The sequence below is a fragment of the Phascolarctos cinereus genome, unplaced genomic scaffold (assembly GCF_003287225.1).
Source record: "Phascolarctos cinereus isolate Bilbo 61053 unplaced genomic scaffold, phaCin_HiC Scaffold_3;HRSCAF=262, whole genome shotgun sequence".
In the NCBI taxonomy this organism is placed as follows: domain Eukaryota; kingdom Metazoa; phylum Chordata; class Mammalia; order Diprotodontia; family Phascolarctidae; genus Phascolarctos; species Phascolarctos cinereus.
The window spans coordinates 83,433,225-83,460,064 of NW_027555736.1; the positions used below are offsets into that span (position 1 = coordinate 83,433,225).

A 26,840-nucleotide genomic window follows, 5' to 3' on the forward strand; every position below is an offset into this window, starting at 1 on the left:
GGCAAACTATTTCTTGCTCTCCTACTTTGCTTAAAGCATCAGCCTTTATATCTAAACCATGTACCCATTTTGACTTTATCTTGGTATACAGTGTAAAATGTTGGTCTGTGCCTAGTTTTTGCCATATAATTTTCCAGTTTTCCCGGCAGTTTTTGTTAAATATTGAATTCTTATCACAGAGGCTGGAGTCTTTGGGTTTATCAAATAGTAGATTACTATAGTTGTTTACTATTGTGTCTTGTGCACCTAACCTATTCCACAGATCCACAACTCTATTTCTTAGCCAGTACCAAGTAGTTTTGTTGTTGTTGTTGTTGTTGTTGTTTTGTTTTTGTTTTTTGGCCAAACAATCAGGGTTAAGTAGCCTGTCCAGGGTCACACAGCTAGTAAGTATAAAATGTCTGAACCCGGATTTGAACTCAGGTTCTCCTGACTCCAGAGTCAGTGCTCTATCAACTGTACCAGCTAGCTGCCCCCAGCACCAAGTAGTTTTGGTGATTGCTGCTTTATAATACAACTTAATATCTGGTACAGCTAGGCCACTTTCTCTTGCATTTCTTTTCATTAATTCCTTTGATTTTCTGGAGCTTCTGTTCTTCCAAATGAATTTTGTTATTATTTTTTCTAGTTCTATAAAATATTTTTGGTAGTTTGGTATGGCACTGAATAAGTAAATTAATTTAGGTAGAATTGTCATATTTATTCAATTAGCTCGGCCTACCCATAAACAACTGATATTTTTCCGATTATTTAGATCTGACTTCATTTGTCTGATCAATTTTCAATTCTTCACTTCCACAAAAGAGCTGCTAATATATACACACACATATGTGTGTGCATATATAATTTATATGTAGGTCTTTTTCACTTTTTTGGATTACTTTGGAATACAGATCTAGAAGTAATATTGCTGGGTCAAAGGATACGTACAGTTTTATAGCCCTTTGCACATAGTTCCAAATTGTTCTGCAGAATGGTTGGACAAGTTCCACCAACAGTACATAGTGTTCTTTTTTTTTTTATTATTTTTCACATATCCCCTTCAGCATTTATCATTTTCCTTTTCTGTCACGTTAGTCAGTCTAATAGGTGTAAAGTGTTACCACACAATTATTTTTATTATGCATTTCTCTAATCAATAGTGATTTTGAGTATTTTTGTGTATGTGTGACCATTGACAACTTCAAATTTTTCTTCTGAAAACTTCCTGTTCACATCCTTTTGCTATTTATCATTTGGGGAATGGCTTTTATTTTTATAAATTGGGCTTGGCTCCCCACATATTTGGGAAATGAGACCATTACCAAAGAAATGCAAATTTTTTTCTTCCATTTTCCTGCTTTCCTTCTAATTTTGACTACATTTGGTTTTGTTTGTGCAATACCTTCTTAATTTCACGTAATCCAAACTATCCATTTTCCCTCTCATGATCCTCTCTATATTTTGTCAGTTATAAACTCTTTCTTTATACATAAGTCTTACAGGCAAATTTTTCCATCCTCTCCTAATTTACTTATATCACCCTTTATGTTGTTGAGTTGTTTTTTACCCATGAGCAATTACTATTCTCCAATTATTTGGATCTGTATTTGTGTGAAAAGTGCTGTGTAATTGTGTTCATATAATCCCCAGGTTTGTCTTGGCAGGTAGACCCTCAAGTATTTTATGTTGTCATTTGTTATTTTGAATGCTGCCCTTCATAAAAGTTTGTTGATTTGGATTAACTTTCTCAAAGTTATATGACTATATATTTTGTGGGCCTCAGTTTTCTCATATGTGCCTCATTCTTCATAGGGCTGGATATCAAAGGAACACACCATCTTGAATTTCTATGACTAAATTCCTTGAAATAATTTTTTTTAATGACTCAGTTCAGAGGAGAGCTAGTCTCAGTCAAGAAAGCTTGGATTCAAGTTCTGCCTCTGAACCATACCAGCTATTTGACCTTTGGCAAGTCCTTCTACCTCTCAGTGCCCTCAGGCAAATGGGGAATTTCCCAACCAAGAAGAAGCTGGCCCTTCAGAGATTGTTTAATCCACCAGCTGGTCTGCAAAACTGGATGTCAAATAAAATGAGTAGTCAAACTGAAAGGAAAAGAGCTTTATTAGTGTGCTAAGAAAAACTGCTCACTACTAGGATATAGATTGAGCTTTTTTGGCCAACTTAAAGCATGCTAACAATCAGCAGCACTCTGTAATAGGTCAGTGAAACTTAACTAATCCATGAGGTATTAAGTTCCCATATTTGGAAGAGTTATTACTGGAACCAATGGAACGTCCCTGATTTGGTGGTCACAACAATGTTAGGCAAGAATGGAAAGTCCCAAGTTGTTTAACCAGGATTATTTGAAATGGGTTAATAGGGTTTGAACACGTCATGGCCAAAATGGAGGATACCAATCATATGAAACATTTCTGAATTAGCGTTGTTCTCACTCCACACAATTCTCTCTAAGACTATAAGTTGTTGAACACATGCTTAACTAAATGGGTAAAGAGAATTTCATTACTGGAACTGTACCCTATGCTATTAAAATCACAGATCCTATCCTCTTTTCCCCCTTCCCATCCAAGAATAGAGCATCTCCAAAGTCACTTCTAGCTCTAAAATTCTGGGGGTCTGTGTCATTAGAATTCCCATCCCATTTCCCCACTTTCTACTCTATGAAAGGTTGGTGTAAGTGGACCTCCCACCTAACCAGCATCTGCCACTTTGATTGGTCAACACTGAAGGTATTGGAGGAGAAATCACAACTTGAAACTCCATTCTCTTTCCAAGCCCTGCTCTGCAACATCTGAATGCATCCGACATTCAACCAAGAAAATGAAATGTATTTCAAAAGCTTAGGAATTTCATATTTGGAGCAGGAACTGCTGCTCCAAATTTATCAAATCAACAATTCATTTTTTTGCTGTTTGATACAATATAAATCTGATGACAACCTGGCTAAGAAGTAAAAACAGTAACTAGGGTAAACCATTTTATCTGCAAAATGTTTTTGGTGTGATTTCAAATGTTCAGAGAATAGACTCTGCCCTTGGATTTTAGCTACTCTCCTATTAGTTGGCATTATGGTAATAACCACTGTATTTCTCATAGGTTATTTGATATCAGTAGATTGTAAGCTCCTAGGAGATAAGAGCTATTACCTTCCTTATATCTACATCCTCAGGGCCCAGCACCAAGCCTGGATCTTAGTAGGTGCTTAAGGTTTGTTTTTATTGAATCTCCCAATCCTCAAGGACATAGATATGACTGGAAGATTTCAAAGACCTGCTAGAACTGATGTAGATGCCATCCAAATTATAATTGTCCCCTTCAAAGTAGGCCCTCTGGGCAGTTATCCATATTCTAACTAGGTTAGCTTTGCTCTTCAGACTTTTAGAATTCTGAAAGTGCTTTCTTAGCTTGTGATGTTCTCTTTTGAATGTCTTCAAATATGGCAAATCTTTATCTTTTTCGAACCAACCACAAGTCATTTTTAGCTGTGGTTAGAGGATGAAATGGGTAATCAAACTGGAAGGTGCAATTTGGGGCAAGACTAAACCAATCAACCTTCACTGTAAGACTATGAAAGTAATAATAAGAACTTAACCTTTTCAAAGTTCCTAACCTCTCTTTGGCCTCAGTTTACTCATCTATAAAATGGGAATAATAATAACCCTTACCTCACAGGGTTGTTGTGAGGATTGAATGAAAAATTTTATATATATAATTTTATTTGATCCTCACAACAATCTTGTGAGGTGGGGACTATTATTGTTTCTATTTTATAGATGAGAAAATGAAGCTAAAGAGAGGTTAGGAACTTTGTCAGGGTGGCACAGCTAGCAAATATCTGAGGAAGGAACTTAACTCAGGTCTCCTTGACTTGGAGTCCAACCCTTTATGCCATCAAATGCAGTAGAAAGCATGCTAGATGAAAGGCCAGAGGCTTTGCGTTCAAATTCTGTCTCTATGACTAACTACCTGTGTGTCTTTGGGCAAGTAACTCAACCTCTCTAGAGCTCAGCTCTCCTGTTTATAAAATAAAGAGTTTAGACTAGATGGCCTTCCAGCTTAAAAATCTGTGATTTTCTTACACAGTTGATAAACTAGCTCTAAAGGTAGCTCCCAAAGAGATTCCAGAAATGGCAGCATTGTTACAATGGGATGCCCTTTGTTTGCATGTACAAAAGAGTAGGATTACAGAGCAAAGGTTGCTATGTATGCACTTCTCCTAGTCTTAAATCTCAATTTCCTCACTGCTAAATGGGGATAATGGACAGCCAGCGGCACGGTGAATAGACTGCTGGGCTGAGAGTCAGGAAGACTCATCTCCCTGAGTTCAAATCTGGCCTCAGAAACTCTTTAGCTATGTGATCCTGGGCAAGTCACTTGAGCTTATTTTTCTCAGATTCCTAATCTGTAAAAAGAGCTGGAGAAGAAAATGGCAAACTGGTCCAGTATCTTTGCCAAGAAAATGCCAAATGGGATCATGAAAAGTTGGACAGGACTGAAAAACAACTCAACAACAATAAATGGGAATGATAATGCTTATATTACCTACCTCCCAGTATTGTTGTGAAGAATAATTGATTTATAAACTGTAAAGCTTCAGAAACATGGGCCAGTATTAGCTTCCAAAAAGCAATCTCACAACTTTATACTTACATCTCATACCTGTTGCTTCAGTTTTGTTAAAAAAAATTGACTATCTTCTCAATGAATTATTATAGGAGCTACTATCTGGCATAATTAGAGTTCAGATTTAGATTTTGGAATAGGTATAGGAAATTTTCACAAGACCCCAAATTTCATGTATATTGGTGATGGATTAGCACACCAAAATTGGTTTAAAGTGCACTTAATGGATGTATTACTGTAGAAGAGTTCTGTCTAACCACAGTATTTCTAAATTTATGTAATTTAAATGCACTTCAGATTGCTGCAGAGTCTAAATATGTCAGTCAGAATACAGAGAGGTAGGTCACTTATTGGTAGAAGAAATTGGAAGCTGACTCTAGAGCTGCAGCCCTGGTCCAGGTCTTATACACAGGGCAAGTCTAATTAATGTCATAAAGTAGGAAAAGTTTTTCTTTGGGGCCAGCCCACTTCCCTCCCTTGCCCTTCTTTATCCCTTTGGTACTGGGTCTGTTTTGGCTAGTAATTGCTAAGTGATAAAGAACATGTTGCCTACCTATGCCATATTCTCCTTTGTGGGGGAAGTGGTGGGGACCAGAATCTTTTAAAAGCTAAAAATCTTATGCTTTTAAAGGAGTGTAGCTCTAACTGATATGATGTGGGTGATAATTAGGAAGTAGAAGCACCTCAGGTCACCCAGATGTAGGCAGATTGGCATGTAGAAAATTACTGTTTATTTGTCATCTCTCTATTAATAATGATAGCTTACCTTTACATAGCACTTTGTAAATTGCAAGCATAAATCTAGAACAGAAAGCTATTTTAAGAGATCCTTTAGAGAGGGCAAACTTCTTATTGAAAAGATATGGAAATTGATTGTTAGGAAGGTCAACTGCCTAAGTCACATAGGTACAGTAAGTAGGAAAGATAGGATTGCAACTCAAGTAATCCTGCTTTAAATGATACCACACGGTTTGCACCATAGTAGGTGCAAACATTGCTCCCATTTTATAGAGCAGGAAATTGAATTTCAGCCATGTCAGAGTTAGGACTCCAAATCGGGTCTTCCTGACCAACCAGATCCAGTTTCATGGAGCTAGACTGGGGATTACAAAGACATAGGTTCGTATTCCAACTAAGATGTAATAACTGTGTGTCTCTGGTGAGGGCACTCTCTCAGTCTGTTTTCTCATCTTTAATAGGGGGATGATAATAATAGTGTCTATTTCCTAAGGTTGTTATGGGGATCCAAGCAGACAAGGGAAAAGTGAAATTATTTACAAAGTGTAACCCCTTCCCTAGGAAAATAAAGGGCTTTTCAAACCTTAAAATGCTATATTAATGTAAGCTGTTATTACTGTTATGTGTATCATTGTGACTCTTGCCACATATCCTTTACTAATGCATTTACTCTTCCACAATCCTGAGTACCCTTCAGTTTTTCCAGATATCCTTCCTTCATTTTAGTCATAAAATGGTTGAAAGGGGCCTTAGATATGATGATGCAAACTCTAGATGTACTGGCTCTTCTTTCCACCTCATTTCAAAAAAAGAAAGTTGTGTTTTGAAGTAGCTTCAGAGAAGGAGCATCCTTTGTCTGACCATGTGTCCAAAAAAACTGTAGGGAAATCCAAATCAAAGTCATCCAGTTACTTTATTTAAACACAATTTACAACATGTCAGCTCTCATTCTTAGCATATGAATTTGGAAGGGATGTGTGCTCACACTGGTCTGTTTCCATAACTGAGTTATGTGTTTACATGGAGAGAAGTAAAGGCCTCGGTATGTGTGGTCACTGAATATTTTCCCCATTCAAGCTTACAGGAGGGGAATTTCCTTTCGCTGTTTGCCTCTAACATTCTTTATGTTTGTTTAAACCGGTTGGACACCATGAACTGATGGCTGTCTGGCCGAGAGCCTTCTCTATCTACATATGTACAACCAGCTCTCTTTAGTCACTCTGTGACTCCGAGTCCCCATTGATGCAATTATTTGTCTACATAAACCTTACCGAGGGAAAAAGGGGTCTTTTCTTGGTAGCTAATAAATAAACCCAAATGGAGCAGCTATGTAAGAATTTGAAAAATGGCATCATCATCTACTGGGAATTGTGAATGTAGCAAAAAAGAGTTCATTGTATTTTGGGGGGGGAGTTTTTTTTTGTGGTTGTTTTAAAGGCTCAGTTGTTCTACATGAAGAACAGATCTATTCCAAGCAAACATTGCTAAGTCCATTTTCCCCATTAATCTTTCTTGGTAGATTTTTTAATTTTAGATTAGTATTTTGCACGAAAACAGGATATTGTTTTGAAGAACTTATTTATTCCTCCTATTTCCCCCCTGCCTGAAGTAATAATCCCCTGATTATAACCTCAAAATTAGTTGCAATGGAGAGATTTATGACATCACTGTGGACTACAGTGCAGGGGAGGACCTGAAGTTAAAGCAGGAATAAAAAGATCTTGATTTCACAAAACAGGATATACCAGTTCTAAACATACTAAACACTGCAATATTTTTTCTTAAGTAAGCCTATTTTTCAGATTTCTGTGAAGTGTCCATTTTTTAACTGACAGCATCGTCAATCCTGAGAAAGGAGATTAAACATATTCAAATTACAGGCTTCTTCTGAGCCTTAACCAGGTGTTTTCCTCAGGCAGCTGCCTCTGAGTCAGTTGTGGCAAACCATGGAACTGGAATCTCTTTGAGCCTTTGCACTCCAAGCATAAGCAAACATTCATGGCTGACAAGAAGCAAGGGTCCCCTTGATCAGAAAAAAAAAAGCAAAAAAGTGGGCACCCACCCCATATGTACTGTGGCCTTGAATATCAATGTATGGGTTGACTCCAGACCTTGAAGTTATTTCCGAATGTCCCTGGCAGTGAGTAATTGCTGCTCTCCATTTGGATAGAGTTTTCTGTTTGCTTTTTAATTGTATCATAGCATCACTTTAAAGTGTTTACTTCAAGGCAAGAATAACAACAATAACCAAACCCAGTGAGCTAAAACTTCTTAATTGCACATTGCAAATTGGAGACGAATTGTGTCCCAGAGCCACCGGAGTGGGAGGGGTGGTTGAGAACGGGATGCGTTATCGGAGTGTTTATCAGTAACGTGTTGTATTCACTTCATTCTTGAACATTTTTCTTTCTCTCTGTTCATCAGTTGGATCAGGGAGCATTTAAAGGGGACTCGAGATCGCTTTTATGAGGGGCCCCGTTTGCACACTCCAGATACAAGTTTCGTCACCCACAATTAGTGAAAACATACAAGTGATTAAACACACACACACACACACACATACACACACACACTCACTCACAACCAGTGCATTTCTTCCCGTGCAACTGTGCGTGGGGGTGGACAGGGTTTGCGATGGCCAGAACTGCCCAGTTCCAAGTCTGGGGTGGGAGGCAGCGGCCGGAGGGAGCTGCGGTGGCTGCAGCGGTCGCAGCCAGACACCCCAAGGCTGTAGAGCACCTCGGAGACACAGGGACCCGAGGCTGCGTGCGCATAGCCTCCCTCTCCCAACCCGCACTCTTCTAGCGGCAGAGGCGGTGGCAGCGGCGGCGGCGGCTGCTGCAGCAGCAGCAGCAGCAGAGAAGACGGCGGTAGCAGCGGCTAGAGCTATGGGCTAAGGACGTAGACAATGAACTTAGGAGTTGGCAGAGCTGAGAACCCAGGTCTGAACCACCCCGGCCCCCTCGATGCACCGCCCCCTCCTTCCCTCCCTCTCTTCTTCCTCCCAACCCACATCTCCCGATCCGCCCGGGGGCTGCACGCGAGCGCGCGCCTGGCTAGCCGGCAGTCCTCCTCCAGGCAGCCAGAGGCAAGGAGCTGAGCTCAGGGGAGGACGTCGCTTGGGGGAGGGGAAGGGGCTCGCGAACCTCCCTGGTCTGGTCTTGCTCATCCCCTCCCCGAGCTGCGGGAAGCGCCCGGGAGAAGGCAGCTGGAGCTGAATGGAGTGAGTTTTAGCGGTCCTCGGGGCTCACACGGGAGTAGGCATAGGAATTCTCTCCTGGAAGCCGGGAGAGAGATTAAGTAGGGCTGGATGAGGGGTCCAGCGGGACAAGAGGGGCATACCCATCGTGGGGCATACGGACTGGAGAGGAGAAAAAGTGGGGACCGGGGAAGGGGATGGTTCAGAGAGCATCGATCCTCCTTCTAGATCCGCGGAATGAACGCGCGCGCGGGTGGCGGGACCAGGCTGAGAATTCCTAGTGGGCGGCCCCAGGTCATGGGGGGTGGGGGGCGGGGTGGAGGGTGCGGATTGGCCTGGCCTGTTGGGGATGGACAGCAGAGTGGGTTAACTGAGGCTGTTTTGGGGACTGGGGACGGAGTGGCTCTGAAGAACTGTGGGTGCCCTGGGGAAGTTGCTGCTTTCCCTCCTGCTTTGCCCCCAGGACAGGAGGACCAACTCCAGGCTTGGAGCTGCATGTTTTCAGTCTCGGGGCAGCTTTCCGAGCGTCTCAGAGTGAGTGCAATGGGTGCCTGGTGCTTGGGCAGAGCGCCGAGTATCCCGCTGCTTCTTGAAGAATGCGTGGTGAGGCTGGGGAGGGCAAAACGCACTTGGTGAGAAGTTACCGGCAGGCGCTCCCAGCTTTCCTCCTCCTCTTCTCTTCCCTTTTCTCCTTCACATCCTCCCCATTCACCCTCAGGTCCCCCTCTAACGTCACGCGCGTTTTTGACAGAATTGCGTTTCCTCGGAAGGAGGAGTCCCAAACGTGGGTTCCTCTTTTCCCCTGGATTAATAGCGAGGTGACTCGCTTTTCCTGGGCGGAGTGAATTCTCTCTTTACTCAGAGATCCCCTCAAGATCTAGGACGTCTGCTGCTGGTGGGGCTAGGACTGGAAAACATAGGGGATCTTGAGGACTAGGCGTAGGTCGGAAAGAAGGGAATTCATTCGAATTCATTTCAAATCCTTGCTACAGGCATTTAACTAGGTGGCATATTGGATAGAAGGCTGAAGCCTGGATCTGGAAGCCCTGAATTCAGAATTAACCTCAGACACTTAGTAACCCTGGCAAGTTACTTAACTGATGTCTGCCTCAATTTTCTTATCTGTAAAGTGGAGATAATAATAGCACCTACCTACCTATCAAGGTTGTTGTATGGATCAAATGAAGTAATGTTTGTAAAGCTCACCTCTGTCTGCCTCAATTTCCTTATCCATAAAATGAGGATAATAATTGCGCCTGCCTCCCAGGGTTGTTGTGAGAATCAAACGAGATGTTTGCATAGCTCTTTATAAACGCTAACGTGCTATATAGATTAAGGGCGGGTACTATGTGTCAAGTACACAGCATAGGCGATTGGTCTTTGTGCTCCCGGTGACTAAACCTGCCTGGCAGGTAGTTGGCCCTTACCAATGCTTGTTGTATGGAGCTGAATTGGAATAGAAGGCACAGGGCTAGGTGCAGGGATACTGAGACAAAAATTAAGCAGTCCTGCTCTCGTTTAATTTCTCGTGGAAGGATGGGGAGGAGACAGGAGGAATGGGGGGTGGGAAGGGATTAGGAGTGTCCCTGAGCCTTGGTGCCTGGCGGAATCTCACTTCCCAAGGAGCAGAGGTCTGCTGGATTGGAGAGTTTCTGCCCTAAAGCCTTGGCACGCTACTGATAACCTTAACCCAATGGGTAGCCTAGAGGCCAGGAAGGAGCTTTCTCCCTGATTATGTTGTTCCCAGGTTAACTAGATTGTTCTACTGAAAAAGCAGAAGGGCTGTGAACTTTTGCTCTCTTCCCTCCCTCTCCATTCTACTCTCCCCCCCCCCTTGCACTTCCCTTTCCTTTCCCTCCTACACTCCCTTCCTCGCTCCTCCACTGCGCAGGGTCCCTATCTTCCTAATGAAGCTTGAGCGGCTTGAATAGATCCGCAGCGGCTGCGGTATCCCTAGTTGATCTCTGGGATTTGGGGGGCAGCGTTCAGTGGGGTAAGATGTGGCAGCATCTTTACTGAATGGAGGCAGAGCATGAAGAATTAGATGGGAGGGGAGGGAGTGGGAGAGGTGAATGTGTTGAGGAGTGAAAGAGGGTCTCCGTGGCGCTGACTCAGGAATTTTTGTTTTATTTTTACTTTTCAACAAATTGTGAGGGGAACCTAAGAACCAAGTCATCAAAATGTATGAAGTGATACCACAGCCTTAGGAGGGAATGCCTTCTGAACTGAGGTGAATTGACTGATCAGTTTTAACTCATTCAGTATGTGGGTATTTATACATCCATAATATATGTGTTGTGTTGTGTGCATGCATATGAACTAGGTATATACTGTATGTTATATATAATATAGAGTGGTGGGAAATCAGGCATGTATACTGTATAGATAAATTATTTATATGTCTATATGATATAAAACACAATATACACACACATGCATGTATACAATACTTTACCACCATAGAAACACATTTATGTGTGTGTGCATGTATATATGATATATATTTATATATATCAACCATTAGATAACTATTCAGTGTGTGTGTACATGTCATTTACACATGTGTATATATCTATATTTAAGTGTATAAATATATATTTATGTAAGTATGTATAAATAACATATATTTACACAATTATTTGACCTCAGCCTTAAGAGATGTATGAATGACAGAGATAGATGGATAGATGGATGAATAGATAGATAGACAGATGGATGAATAGATAGATAGATGTGAATGGATAGATGGATGGATGGATAGATGTGGGTGGATAGATGGATGGATAGATAGGTACATAGATAGATGAATGGATGGATGGATGGATGGATGGATGGATATTCTATATCTGAACACATGGTTTCATTGATGGGGAGAACTTCTAGTGTGGAAATACCTTCTACTGATTCAGATCTACAACTCCTCTGTAATTTATGGCTTTAGAAAGTTGACTGGGGGGTATTGAGAGACCAGACAATTTGCCCGCGGTCACCCAGTTTAGTTTATATCTGAGGAAAAACTTGAATTCAGTTGTCCTGTCTTCAAGACTTATTCACCACACCAAGCTGCCTTGAACCTCTCTCTCTCTCTGTCTCTCTCTCTCTCTGTCTCTCTCTCTCTGTCTCTGTCTGTCTGCCTGTCTGTCTGTCTGTCTCTCTCACACACACACACACACACACGCACACACACACAGAGTATGTATGGTATCAGCAGACATTAGCTATAATTCTTACCTAAAGCATTTTCCTCCCTCTCTTTCCTCTTTGACTGAGAAACAGTTACCCCTGCTTCGTAATGCATATTTGAGATTGTGAAGAATAGTCCTGAAATGCAGGCTGCTGGCAGTCTGAAATAGATTCTTCAAAGAGCATTTGCTGAGGAGGCATTTAGGTTCAAAGGCAACTTATTATGGCTTGACTCTTTTCAGGCAACTTATCACAGCCTAAACTTCACAGCCTCTCCCTTATAATCCTTCTCTCCTTGCACTTCCTATCATTGGCTGGCTGTGGGATAGTATGACAGCTTTGTTCCCTAACAAAGAGATTCCTTTTATTGTCATTCCTATTTCATGAGTTAATGGGATGAGATTTTCAGGAGTAAATTGGAAGCTCATTGGAAGCCTTTGGATGCTGATCTCAAATTTGTGAAAATGATTTAAATTGTTACACTTTTTCCCCCCAATTTGGTTTGTCATTGTATTTAATTCTTAGACTTCCAGAAGTTCTAACTGGTAATGACTTTCTTCATCTAGTGTGAATGAAAGGAGTGGTAGTGTCTTCAGGATTTTCAATTTACAGATCACAGGCTACCCCTTGGTTTTAAAGGGGAGGAAGCTGAACCTCAGAGAACAGCAATAGCTTGTCCATAGCAATCCATCCAGGTAGTACTGGAGTGAGGACAAATAATAGCTGAGAGTGCTGGTTTTAGAATTAGAAATTCGGAGTTCCAATTCAAGTTTTGTCACTGCCTGCCTATGTGACCTTGGGCAAGTCACCACCTCTCTGGGATTTGACTTCCTCATCAATAGAATAAGGGAGTTAGACTAGACTGGTGAACCCTCAGGTCCCTTTCTGATTGAATCATAATTGTGTAATTTTTAGGGCTACAAAGAATTTATACATATATTGCTGCACTGGCACGAGACAAAAAAAATAAAGTTCTATACTTGTAGATATTGAAAGTATATCTCCATTTTGGAGGTGAGGAAACTGAGGTACAGAACTGGAAGCAGTTACATTCAAAGGCTATTTATTAGAGCTTAACTTTTTCCAGACAATTATTCATAGCCTAAACTTGCCTGAGTTCATATGCTGTTCAGCTACCTAAATGTTCTGATTCTAGCCAGGTCCAAGTATCTTTCAACTATACTTTAGTCTTGTGATCCACCATATTAAACATGTTACTGAATGTCTTTTTAAGTGTTATTTATTAACGGTGAATATTATTGATCATAGAATAATAGAATTTAGAGCTGGAAGAGACATTAAAAGTCATCTTGTCCAGCTTCTTCATTTTATAAATAAACAGTAGGGTAAGTGACTTACCCAAGGTCACACAGGCAACAAAGGAGAAATCAGGATTTGAACCTTGAGCTCAGGTCCAAATCTTTCTTCCAGTCTATGCTCGGGACAAGTTTTCTTTTATGGTAGGTATAGCATCAGTAAATCAGTGTGTAATATTAACAATAGCAATGTAGAAGGGAAGAAAGCATGTTTGGAAATATGTAGTACACAGAAATTGGTTGCTTTTCATTGATTACTATAGTGTAACAGGCTTAAAACAATCTGCCCCTGCTAATGATCCACATGCTGTCACTTCTGATGCTGTAAAAGCTTCCATCTTTCTTCTCCATTCCTAGAGCTATTTCATACTCTGTGGGCAAAGTCAAAAGAGTCCTTGGGCTTTTTGCATGCCAAAAGCAGGGAGATTTGTCCAAATGCCAAAATGAAGGAATGCCTTTTATGAGAGGTTGAAGGATCAGTTTTGTGATGCCTTAGTAAAATAACATGGAAAAGAACTCATTTATGATTGTTTAAAATCACAGGAAACCCTAAACCTAAAATTGTGAATCGAGAATAGAAATAATATTTAGATTAATTTAATGTGCCCCAGAATGTAAGGGTGCAAAAAGTCAAACTTAAGGAAAGACACATCACTGAATTTTTCACCACTGTTTAATCTGCCTAGTTTTTTAATCCATTCACGTTCCCTACTTAGGAAATTTAGAAATTAGCTAGACCTGTGGTTTTGGTATAGGGAATTTTGAGTGAGGAAACTCCCTGTACCAATATAGATTTGTTCTCTAGGTTTTAAAGAGTCGCCTAGGGCACTACTACATTAAATAATTTGCCCAGAATCTGGCAGCCACTGGGTGTCAGAGACTGACGTGGAATCTAGATCTTCCTGACTCCAAGGCCAGCCCACTCTCTGTTTGGTTATACTGCCTAGGCAATGTATGGGTATATTAAATCTGTGTAACCTTAAATCCTTTCACATACATTGTCCCATCTGATTCTCAGCACAAGTAGGTAGAGTAGCCACCATTATTCCCCCAATAGCAACTTATTTTTATGTATTGATTCAAGGTTTTTAAAGCCTTTTGCTGACATTAACTCATTTGATCTGCATAAGAGTAGAGTACAGTAATTATCCATTGTACATATATTAGCACAGTATTAGCATGTTACACAATATATAGTACATATATTGGCACATGGATGAGTGCTTAATAAATGCTAGTTGATTGATTGATTGATTGATATAAGGAAACTGAGCTCTAAACTGCATTGCTTGAAGTAAGCAGTAAAGGTGCTTATACCCAGGGTCTTCTAACTGCATCTCATGTGTTCACTACTGCTGCCTATTAGAAGAATGGAGAAATTATATTATTCTCCTTTCTTTCTTTCTTTCTTTCTTTCTTTCTTTCTTTCTTTCTTTCTTTCTTCTTCTTTCTTTCTTTCTTTCTTCTTCTTTCTTTCTTTTTCTTCCTTTCTTTCTTCCTTTCTTTCTTCCTTTCTTTCTTCCTTCCTTCCTTTCCTTCCTTCCTTCCTTCTTCTTCTTCTTCCTTCCTTCTTCTTTCTTTCTTTCTTTCTTCCTTTCTTCTTTCTTTCTTTCTTCCTTCTTCTTTCTTTCTTCTTCTTTCTTCTTCTTTCTTTCTTTCTTTCTTTCTTTCTTTCTTCTTTCTTTCTTTCTTTTCTTTCTTTCTTTCTTTCTTTCCTTCTTCTTTCTTCTTTCTTTCTTCTTTCTTTCTTTCTTTCTTTCCTTCTTTCTTTCTTTCTTTCTTTCTTTCCTTCTTTTCTTTCTTCTTCTTTCTTTCTTTCTTTCTTCTTTCTTCTTTCTTCTTTCTTCTTTCTTTCTTTCTTCTTTTTCTTTCTTCTCTTCTTCCTTCCCTCCTTTCTTTCTCTTCCTTCCTTCCTTCCTTCCTTTCTATTTATTAACACAGAGCAGTGGAAAGGACTGAATTGGTGGCACAGTAACTCAAATGCCTGATTATGCCTAAAAGGGAACAAATTTGTATTGCAAAATTTCAGGCACAGGACAACAACAACAACAACAACTAGCATTTATGTAGCACTTTAATGGCTGTAAAATACTTTGCAGATATGATCGTATTTTTACCCTGATTAAAACCCTTGAAGCTAAGTACTGTTATTATCCCCATTTTACAGATAAGGAAACTGAGGCAGATGTTGGTTAAATGACTTGTTCAGAGTCATACAACTGGTAAGTGTCTGAAGCTGGAATTTCAGAACTCAGGCCTTTTTGACTCCAGGTCCAGCTAAGCCCCCAAACAATGTATGTTGAATATGAAAGATAAAAGACGCATTAACTAGTGATCATTCTCAGTATTCATTTCACAAAAGTTCACCATAACTTATGCTGCCTCTCTCATCTTTGGCCTCCTGCAAGCTATACTGTAAATGAGGTGAATTAGCCCTAACCAGCAGCTGACCCCTTATATCTTTACTGTCTCATGCTCCAATCTGTACTAGAATAATAGTATATGACTTTTAGAGCTAGAGGAAACCATCAAGCCTCACTCCCTCATTTTACAGATGCTGAGGAAGCTGAGGCCCAGAGAGGTTATACTTCTTGTCCAAGGTCATACAGGAGAAAGAAGCAGAGACTGGATTTAAACACAAATAGCCTGATTATGAATTCAGGGCTCTTTCCACTATGCCACACAGCCATTTATAATGGTTGGCATCAGTGTTCCCTAAAATTTCTTTGATGTCTTTTGGAAGCTGCATTTGTAGAACTTGTTACATTTTCTGGAGAATAAACTTAGTTTTAAAATACAAAGGTAAAATCTATTTAAATGTCAGATTTTAAAAATGGTCTCTGGGTGCTTTTCAAATAAATTGATTTAGGCCAAGGGGCATCTTCTTTGAATGGCCTGTGGGAACTGACTTACCCCATTTTCTGATCTATAAAATAAGAGAGGATGCTAAATTTGAATTCTACTTACCTGGAAGATTGATTTAGTGCAGATGTGAGGATAAAATGAATTTGCTGAGGGAGCCATATTCTCCCCTTCTATAAATTTCAAAATGCCTTGACCTCATCCCCTGTTCTGTCTTCTTTTAATACAGTCTCTGATAAAGAAGTGACCCTTCTCCCTCCGAAGCCAACCTCTCTCTCTATACCTAGATTCCATCCCCTCTTGTTTTCTTATGCAGATCAATCAACTCTACAAGTATTCCATCTCCCTAATCTTCAGTCTCTCTATACTGACTAGTTCTTTCCCTGCTGTGCAGGTAACCTCCATTCTTTAAATGCCCTCACTATATCTTACCGTCCCCCAAAATCATCTTAGATCCCTCTCCCACCCCCCCACCCCCCCACCGGCAAAACTCTAGAAAAAGCTGCCTATACATTGTCTCTGCTTTCTCTCAAGTTCCCAAACTTTCCCAGTCTGGCTTCCAACCTCCTTACTCAACTGGAACTATTTTCTCTAAAGTTACTAATAATACCTTCATTACCAAATCTGATGGCCTTCTCTCAGGACTTACTCTTCCTGACCATTCAGATTCACTTTCTATGCTTCATCATCCTCTCTTCCTGAGTATTTATCTCTCTTCTCTGGGTTTTCATGACCCTGAGCTCTCTTGGTTCTCTCTCTACTTCTCTCAACTATTCATTTGGCTCAGCATCCATATTCTGCACCTTAATTATGGGTAGAGTCCAAGGCTGTGTCTTGGGCCTTCTTCTCTTCTCTTTCTATTCATTTCACACTTGGTGATTTCATCAGTTCCCATGAGTTTATCATGCCTAGGCAGGCAGACAGGTAGACACACATGCACGCACATGCACACATACACGGTGTCCCTAAAGTCTTTCAGAAGTTTCAAACTATTAAAGATTCAACCGCATGGATGTCCCGGTGTACTACAATACACAAACATACATGTATATATGTGTGTACACATGTATCATATGTAAATTAGATGTATTCGCACATACTATCTATGTATATATATATATATATATGCACAAACATAGTCTTAGTGCTCTTTCAAGCTATTACAGCTTCAACCACATGTATGTCTGTGTGTTCACTATATATGTGTATATATACATGCATATATGTATATTGTATATACACCTATAATTTATATGTAAATTAGGTGTCCAATAGACATCTTAAACTCAACCCTGTTCAATAGGGAATTCATTCTCTTTTCCCCCCTACACCACCTCTCTTCTAATTTTTCCCCTGAAGGGCACTACCATACTTCCAGTTTTCTAGATTTGCAATCGTAGTGTTATCCTTTGTTCCTCATTCCCCATTCTACATACGTACTCAGTTGTCACATCTTTTCATTTCTATCTCTGCATCTTCAAATCTGATCCCCTTCTTGCCTTATGAGAGTTCAGGCCCTCACCATCTCTCAAAAGGACTTTCGAAATGACTCCTTCGTTATTCTTCCTGAATCAAGTCTCTGCCTTCTTCAATCCATACTTCATATAGTTGCCAAAGTGATTTTTCCATAAATACGGGTCTGATCACGTCACGTCCCTGCTCAATAAATTCCACTGGCTCCCTATTGCCCTTAGTATCAAATGTAGCCTCTTTAGTTTGGCATTTAAAACAAAACCTGACCTCAACCTCTCTTCCCAGCTTTATTATACTTTACTCCCTTTCTAATACTCTAGAGCCAGAATTCCTAACCTGAGATCTGTGAATCTGGTTTTTAAATATTTTGATAACTGTACTTCCATATAATTGGTTTCCTTTGTAATCCTCTTTATTTGATTTTATGCATTTAAAGTCATCATTTGGAGAAGGAGAGCATCAGCTTCATCAGACAGACAGAGGGGTTCATGACACATGCCAAAAGGTTAAGAACTGCTCCTCTCCAGGATAGCCCCATTGGCTGCCTTCTTGTTTGTCATTCATGACACCTATCTCCATTCTCTGTGTCTTTGTTCTGGTTGGCCCCCATCCCTACAATGTTCTTCTTTTTCACTTTGAGATCATCAAGTCCCTCATTTTCCTTGAAACCTGAACTCAAATGCCACATGAGCCATTTCCTAGCTGATTGTGCCCTCCTTGAAAGCTAACCTGCATTTCTGTGTTCTGCATATGCTTACATATGCACACATTTTCTCCCCTCATAGGACACAATTGCCTTGAAGATAGGGGCCTCTGTCATTTTTTGTCTTTTTCACTCCTAGGGTATAAAGACCTGGTGCCTGTTACCTAGTGGTGCTTAATACATCTTGTTGATTGTTTGATTAATTAATAGTAATTCCTCTGCTTATCAGATTTTGTGGAAAACCAACAAAACTTCTCTAAAATTGAAATTTTCTCTTTGCTAAAGCATGACATACTGATGACATTTTGGGTGAACTGTCTCATCATGGGGACAATTACTTGTTTAATTTGATTAGTGTAAATCTCAAACTAACAACAAAACAATTACCATATCCATTCTGTTGCTGCGGAAATGTGCCCGCTGGAAGAATATAACATTGGGAGTTCAGGAAGGGAGAGAAGAAAAAAAAGGAAGAGGGGAGTTAAAAGAGGATTTACAGAAATGAGCGTCAAGGAAGGCCAAAGCTATCATTGGCTCTTTGCATTGCCCTCACCTTCTATATCCAGTCATTCACAATATTGTCCATTCTCTTCCATTAATATCTTTTACATCTATCCCGTTTGCTCCATTCTTATTGCCCCTACTTTAGTGCTAGCCCTCATTATCGTTTGTCTTGAGTAATGCTTGCTAACAGACCTCCATTCTTCTACCCTCCTACCCCGATTCATACCTCACCTTGCAGCCAGATTATGTGTCAGACAGACTGGGTCCAAACATGATACTCTGCATGTTCCCTTCAGTTCCCTGTCGGCCTACCCTGTCAAATTCACCCTCCTTAGCTTGTCAATCAAGGCCTTCCACATTCTAGGGCAACCTTGCCTTTCCATCCTTATTTCACAGTAGTTTCCTCTATATACTCAGAGCTGCAAGAAACTTAAGAGTACCTGCCACCTCTTACATAAACCTCATGCTTTCCTGCGTCTTTGCTTCCTGCTCCCAACTGTGCTTAAGTCCTCAATGCTGCCTCTTTTGTGAATCTTTCCTTAATTTCCCTGATTGGTAATGACTGCTGATTGGCATGGAAATTTTAGTTTTATTGATGCCTTTTTAAAAAGCCTTGCAGTCATTCCTGATGTATATTGTCAGCCCCCCATGAATCTTCTCATGTAAGAAAAGAAAAAGAAACAATTAAATAAAGCTGATCTACCAAAGGATTGTGTCTGGCAGTATATTCCTGTAAAAGACCTCTAACTCATTTGTAAAAAAATTTTTTTTTGTGATTTTGTTTATGTAGTTCCTGGGTTTAATGGTAGCCATCTCTGGGGGTGGAGTGGAAGGAAAAAAAAGGAAACGAATTACTTGACAACTTTATTATATATTTAAAGGGAATAAAAACATTGTACATAATAGATTTGCAGTTTCATGTGCAATCATCTTTTTTACATTGTTATAGAAATGCTTGTTTTATTTCATAAATTAAAAATAAAACAAATAAATTTTTTTAAAAAGATGTCTGTCTTGTCCCAGAATAGGTCATAAAGTCATGGATTTAGAGCTGAAAGGAATCTTAGAGGTCATCTAGTTCAACTCACTTATTTTACAGTTGAGGAAACCAAGGTCCATAAACATTAAGTGAATTGCCCCGTATCACCCAGTGGCAGAGCTGAGGCTCTGATCCCATATCCTCTGGACTCCAGACCAAGTGGTCTTTTCTTTTTACCATGCTGGTGTCCAGGAGCTTCACAGAAATTATCTTAGACTAATTTTCCCTAGGCAAATATGATCTCTTCAGAAAACACACCCTGGCTGAATGTATTTGTCTACCTGGAATCTCTGAATTGAGATCATTGGTTCATTCTTCCAATACCAAGTACATTAGTACATTCTCAGTTCTTTAGGGAATGTCCCAGTATCACAGTGGGTTTGTGATGAGCCAACCAAAACATTAGGAAAATCTTTAAATAACTTCACTCATGTTCCTCCTCCTTCTTCAAGGGCAGTGGCAATCAAGAAAGCAAGCAGGGAAATCTGAGCAGTTCCAGGCCACCTCATAGCCAGGACAACTCATTCTATTGAAAGTTCTCAAAAGAAAATTACATTAGACAGTTATGTGGATAAAACCCTGGATTTGGGGGTCAAGAAGGTCTTAGTTCAAATTTGGCCCCAGACATATACTTGTTGTTATGACCCTGGGCAAATCATTTAACCTCTTTCTGCTTCAGTTTCTTCATCTGTAAAATGGGGATAATAATAGCACCTGCCTCCCCAAGTTGTCAGAATAAAAATAAGATGATATTTGTGAAGCATTTTTTTTTTTGCTTTTAGGCAGTTGGGGTTAAGTGACTTGCCCAGGGTCACACAGCTAGTAAGTGTCAAGTGTTTTGGTCTGAGGTCGGATTTGAACTCAGGTCCTCCTGACTTCAGGGCCGGTGCTCTATCCACTGCACCACCTAGCTGCCCCAGTGAAGCATTTTGCAAACCTGAAAGTGCTACATAAACACCACCTGTCACTTGCACAATATACAAAGCAATAATACTTTGACTATATTTCATTATTTATGTCATAATTACCCTACTAGGGTGGAACCTCCAGGAAGACGGGATATGTCTCACCTACCCCATGTTTCCTGTCCTCCCTCTCACTCCCTGTCTTTCTTTTCCCCAACCCTCCCTACAAAGGAATAAGTGGCAGAACACTGGAGTAGTGTATTGGCTTATGTGAGCAGTGAGTCTACAATGGTTTGACTTCAAAATTAACCACGAGGAGGAAGAGACAGTGTAGTATGATAGGATGAACACAGGATTTTGAGTTGAGACCTGTGGTTTGGCCACTAGTTATGCTAAGGAGGGAGTCTGCTAGAGTGGAAATGTACAGTCTTGGATTTGAGGTCAGGGGTCCTGGACTCAATTTCTGGCTCAGCGGCTTATTGCTTTTGTGGCTTTGGGCAAGATAGTTAACCTCTCTGGGGGCCAGTTTCCCCAACTTCAAAACAAAGAGGGTGTGACTAAAGCTCTAAGGCCCCTTATAGCTCTAAAAGACTTATTAACAATCTCTTAATTAATCTCTGTGACTTTGAGCAAGTTACCTGACTTCTTTGGTCCTTCATCATACGATTAGGAGTTTGAATGAGATGATCTGTAAGCTTTCGTCTGGCTCTAAATCCCATGAACCGCTAACCTCACCCTAGCTGTGCCAAGTAGAATCCCAGTGCCCCAGAGCTGGAAAACACCTCAACCTAACTAGGCTAACATGTGGCTCTCCATTTTCCCTGATAAGTTGCCATCACGTCTCCCATAGAAGACTTATAGTGATAGGACATCCACTATCTCTCCACACAGCCCATTTTCCTTTTGGACAGCACTGATAAGATTTCCCTTTGCAGTGAGCCAGAACCTTCCTCCTTGGAATTTCCTCCGCTCCTCCTAGTTATGCCATTTGGGACCAAGCCGAACAATATAATTTGTCTTCTGGATGACATTCCTTCAAATACTTGAGGACAGCTATATGTGCTGTTCCTTTCAATGATCATTCCATGGCATGGCCTCCAGCCTTCTCCGCTTCTCTCCTGTCGCCCTCACTGATGTCATTCCTAAAATCATTCAGGAAATCAATCTTTAGCCTATGCTGATTTGAGAAAGATGCTGTAAGTTTGTAAGGAGGCATTTATTCTGTCCCGTATTGGCGTATAAATTTGATTAGTCAATGTAGTAGGCCTTTTAAAATTGGATTGAGCTGTGATTATTTAGCAACCGTTCTGAATAAGTGATGCCTTTAAAGGGCTGTGAGCTCTGGGACATCATTGTGGTATTTGATGCAGGTAAGCAGCATGTAGTACTTGATAAAAAGTTACTGGATTTTGAGATCTCTTTATAAAATGATCACTCTCTTCGAAGAACTCTAGCAAGATCCTTCAGGACAAGTAGTTTGTCACATGTCTTCCATATATCTAGTACCTAGTCTAGTTCCTTGGACATAATACATGCCAAATATATGTGTAGGTTATCTGTGTGTGTATGTATGTGTGTTTTTTCTCCTTAAGAAATGCAAGTTGCTTGACAACCGAGGCTGTTTTTCTTTCTTTATTTTTTTTGGGGGGGGTATACATCCCAGTACCTAGCACAGGACTTAGCTCATAGTAAGCACTTAATAAATTACTTTTTGGGGCAGCTAGGTGGTGCAGTGGCTAGAGCACTGACCCTGGAGTCAGGAGGACCTCACTAGCTGTGTGACCCTGGGCAAGCCACTTAACCCCAACTGCCTCACCCAAATTAATAAATAAATAAATTGCTTGGTTATTGATAAATTGTGATTGGGAGTAGAAGTGGAGTTTACTTCTGTATAAAGGTCTCCCTGACAGGTGGTAGGAGAGAGTGGTGGAAAAAGCCCTGAAAGTAATTCTAGGCTTTGCTGTTAATTTTCTGCTGGACTTGGATCAAGGCACTTTGACTTCTCTGAGAATCAGTGTCTTCCCTCTGAAATTGGGATGATAATTGAACCATTCACTGCTAGGGGTTGGTCTTAAGTTACAATTAAATTATTTAGTATCTTTCCGGATTAGTAGAAAGAATGTTGGATTTAGTAGTCAACCAAGACCTGGATTCACGTCTAGCCTTTGTCAATTATTAGCTGTGTGACTTGGGTGAGTCAATTACTATCTCTGAACCTTAGGGATAACAGATTTGTAGAAGGGCCCTAACAATACCTATAACATTTCATAGGAGTGTTGAGAGGGTCAAATGAATTAATGTTTGTAAAGTACTGTATTAGTATTTAATAGACCATTTAATTCAGTCCTTTCAGATGGTTGTTGAACAGAGAAATATGGGCAAGGATTAATCATAATTTAGTAGTAGCTCTTATTTAAATAGAGCTTTATGTTTTGGAGGTATTGTGATATATTGGATAGAGAGTAGATCTGAAAGACCTGAATTCAAGTCCTGACTGTTGGTCCTGGACAAGCTACTTAATCTCTCGGTGGTTAAGGCAGCATTCTAAGACTAGAAATGGCAGGTGCCAATGCGTATTGGTGGAAAGAGTCTCCTTATCCAGGAGTTTCCTGTGCTGCTGAAATCACAGGGCTATACCTTTAAGGCAAGTGTTCCTAATCTAGATCTATGAATTTAAAAAATTTGGATAACTTTATTTCACTATAAGCGGTTTCCTTGGTAATCAATCCTATGTGCTTCATGCATTTAAAAACATTATTTTGAGCAAAGAGGCTCATAGGATTCATCAAACTGCCAAAGGAGTCCAGGACATTAAAAAAGGTCAAGAACCCTTGCCTTAAGGTTTGCAGAATTCTTTTCCCCTATAGATTCTGCAAGGCAAGTAGTACAAATTATATTATCCTACTTTGCAGATGAGAAAACTTATACTCAGAGATTTTGTGGCTTGCCCAGGGTTATACAGCTGATAAATGTAAGAGCCCAGGACCATAACCTAGATCAATGGTGTCACACTCAAGTAGAGACTAAACTGTATATAATGATCCCCGAGGGCTGGGTACTGATTTAGCTTAAAAACATAATATTATCTTTGTTTTATTGTAGCTTTATTTATTTTGCTAACTATTTTCCAATTACATATTGATCTAGTTCCAGTGTACTCAGTGCACTTGGAAGTGTTGTGGTCCCGAGGCCTTGTATTTAATGCCTTTGGCCTAGATCATCAGGCTCCACGACCAGTGTTGTTTCCACTTGCTTCTCATGTATTCAAAAGCACACATGCTCACGTGCGTGCACGCACACGTGCTCATCCCCCCCATCCCATTTATTTCTTTTTATTCTGAACTTAAACTTGAAAGCAGGTATTTCCATATACGTAGTAGAACAGAAATACAAGGTGGCACATAAGACTTCAGATCTCTATTATGTACAGTTTGTTTTTCTTTTAAAATATTAAATATATTCAACCTGTAGCTTTCAAAGCTACCCAGCTTGTCTCTGTTTCTTTTTATCATTCTTTTTATTCTTTCCTCTTCATTTTTAAAAGAATGCCTTAATGATTTCTTTCCTTCCTTCCTTCCTTCCTTCCTTCCTTCCTTCCTTCCTTCCTTCCTTCCTTCCTTCCTTCCTTCTTTTCTCTCTCCTTTCCTTCCTTCCTTCCTTCCTTCCTTCCTTCCTTCCTTCCTTTCTCTCTCCTTTCCTTCCTTCCTTCCTTCCTTCCTTCCTTCCTTCCTTCCTTCCTTCCTTCCTTCCTTCCTTCCTTCCTTCCTTCCTTCCTTCTTCCTTCCTTCCTTCCTTCTTTCCTTCCTTCCTTCCTTTGTCTCTCCCCTGTCTCTCTCAGTCTCTGTCTTTCTTTCTGTTGCCTCTTTCTGTATGTCTTCCTTCCTGCCTGTCATCATCTTCCTGCTCTGGGGGTAGAGGGCAAAAGAAGAACAAAACCCTTATGACCAATATTCATAATCAAACAAAACAAATTCCCACATCTGCATGTTGGAAAAGATATGTCTTTTGTGGCATCCAGAGTTTATAACCTCTCTCTCATGAGGTGTATTTCATGCTTCACCATCAGTAAAGGGAGATGTTAGAATAGAAGCTTGACTAAGCTCTGACATTCATACTGGAAATACTGCAGCGAGCTCCCTACTCAAGCTGAGAGCCTGAGAAATTCCCTACAGTGGGCACATTTATGTACAGGTCAAGCAGTATTTTTCATTGGATACCTGAAGGGATCATAAAGTCTCCTTCAGAAGGTCATGGACATTTTTGGTTTATTTTACTTCTTGTGCTTAGGGAGGAGGAGGTAGGGGCACTTTGCTACTCATACTCCCCACCAGCAGTGCAGCCCAAAAAGATCACAGAGCAGTTTTCCTGATGCTGCAGGAAGCCTCCTACGCCACACCATCAGACCTGACCTTATCATTCCTGCATTTTCAAAACCGTCAGTGACTCTCTATTGGTTAGTGAGTTTAAAAAAAAAATCTGCAGCCCGATATTGAAGGCCCCTTTCCAGTCTTAGCACACACAACTCTCTTCCACATATACTGATTTTATTTTCCAAATGCTTTATTGGTACTTTTTGGTTTTATGTCATTTATTTTGGGACCTTCTTCTTTCCCTTCCCCTCCCAAATTGAACCTTTTCTGTAAGAAAGGAAAAACCATCAAGCAAAATGGAGGTATCTGACAGTGTCACCATTTTATTGATGAGGAAATTGATATGCGTGGAAGTGAAGGGACCTGCCCAGGGTCAGTCAGTCAGTTACTAAGCATTTATTATGTACTTACTAAGTATCAGGCACTGTGCTAAGCAATGGGAAAACAAATGCAGGTAGAAAGAAAGACAGTTGCTGCCCTCAAGGAGCTTACATTCAAGTGGGTGAAAGACAATACATAATAAGGGAGCTAAAAGTAGAGGGAGGAAGAAGAGCTTTGACCGTGTTACCTGGATCGGGGGTAATGGTAGAAACAGTTCCTGGAGATTATACAGCTAGTGTGTGTTAGAGCTGGAGTGAACCCTGAACCCAGAGCTTTCTCCAGGAAACCACACCCCCTTTACTCAGGTGGCTTCATATTCAAGAAGAATCATCTTGGCAGAATGTACTTGGTCTGAATTGGGATGGTGAATAGCTATCAACCTTGCTTTCTACATTTTTACTTTATTTTATTTTATTTTTCTTTTCTTTTCTTTTTTTTTATTTCTGCATTAGTCATGTTGTAAAGAAGAATTAGAACCAAAGGGAGAAACCACAAGAAAGAAGAAACAAAAGGAAATAACAAAAAAAGAGAGTAAATAGTGGGCTTCGATCTGCAGTCAGACTCCACAGTTCTTTCTCTGGCTGTGGGTAGCATTTTCCATCATGAGTCTTTGGGAGGTGTCTTAGATCCTTGAATTGCTGAGAAGAGCCAAGTCTATCAAAGTTAGTCACAGTGTGGCTGTTACTGTGTACCATGTTCTGCTGGTTCTGCTTGCTTCACTCAGCATCAGTACATTCATTTCCAGGTTTTTCTGAGGTCTGCCTGCTCATCATTTCTTATAGAACATTAGTATTCCATTACATTGATATGCCACAACTTGTTCAGCCATTCTCCAGTTGATGGGCATCCCTTCAATTTCCAATTCTTTGCTACCACAAAAAGAGCTGCTATAAATATTTTTGTACATGTGGGCTCTTTTCCCATTTTTATGATCTCTTTGGGATTCAGACCTAGAAGTGATATTGCCGGCTCAAAGGGTATGCACTTATTTATTTATTTATCCCAAATTGCTCTCCAGAATGTTTGATCAGTTCACAACTCTACCAACAATACATTAGTATTCCAGTTTTCCCACATCTTCTCTAACATTTATGATTTTCCTGTTTTGTCATATTAAATATCCAATCTGATAGGTGTGATGTGGTACCTCAGAGTTGTTTTTTGTTTTGCATTTCTGTAATCAATAGTGATTTAGAGCATTTTTTGTATGACTGTATATAGCTTTAATTTCTTCATCTGAAAACTGCCTGTTCATAGCCTTTGATCATTTACCAATTGGGGAATGACTTGTATTCTTATATATTTGAGTCAGTTCTCTATATATTTTAGAAATGAGGCCTTTATCAGAGACACTGGCTGTAAAAATTGTTTCCCATCTTTCTGTTTCCTTTCTAATCTTGGTTGCATTGGCTTTGTTTCCCACATTTTTCTTACAAACTAATTTGCAAGAAGTCATGAAGATAGCTGCCTGCCTGATTTAAAGACCAACAAACAACTGACCTATTATATAGCTGTCTTCTAGGAGAAATATCTGTTGCAAA

General features: G+C 40.1%; 1 protein-coding gene across 4 annotated transcripts in view; it reads left to right on the top strand.

The window, feature by feature from the left end:
- Positions 1–8,400: 8,400 nt before the first annotated feature.
- CHST15 (carbohydrate sulfotransferase 15) overlaps positions 8,401–26,840 on the top strand; it is a 129,545-nt gene continuing 111,105 nt past the window's right edge. Inside the window, exon 1 of one of the 4 annotated variants that reach the window (XM_020964083.2) lies at positions 8,401–8,587. The gene's annotated coding sequence lies outside the window, so the exon portion shown is untranslated. Of the gene's footprint in view, positions 8,588–8,948; positions 9,098–10,678; positions 10,794–26,840 lie in introns of those variants that run through there. The other 3 variants (XM_020964080.2, XM_020964081.2, XM_078151010.1) reach the window with 3 other exon arrangements.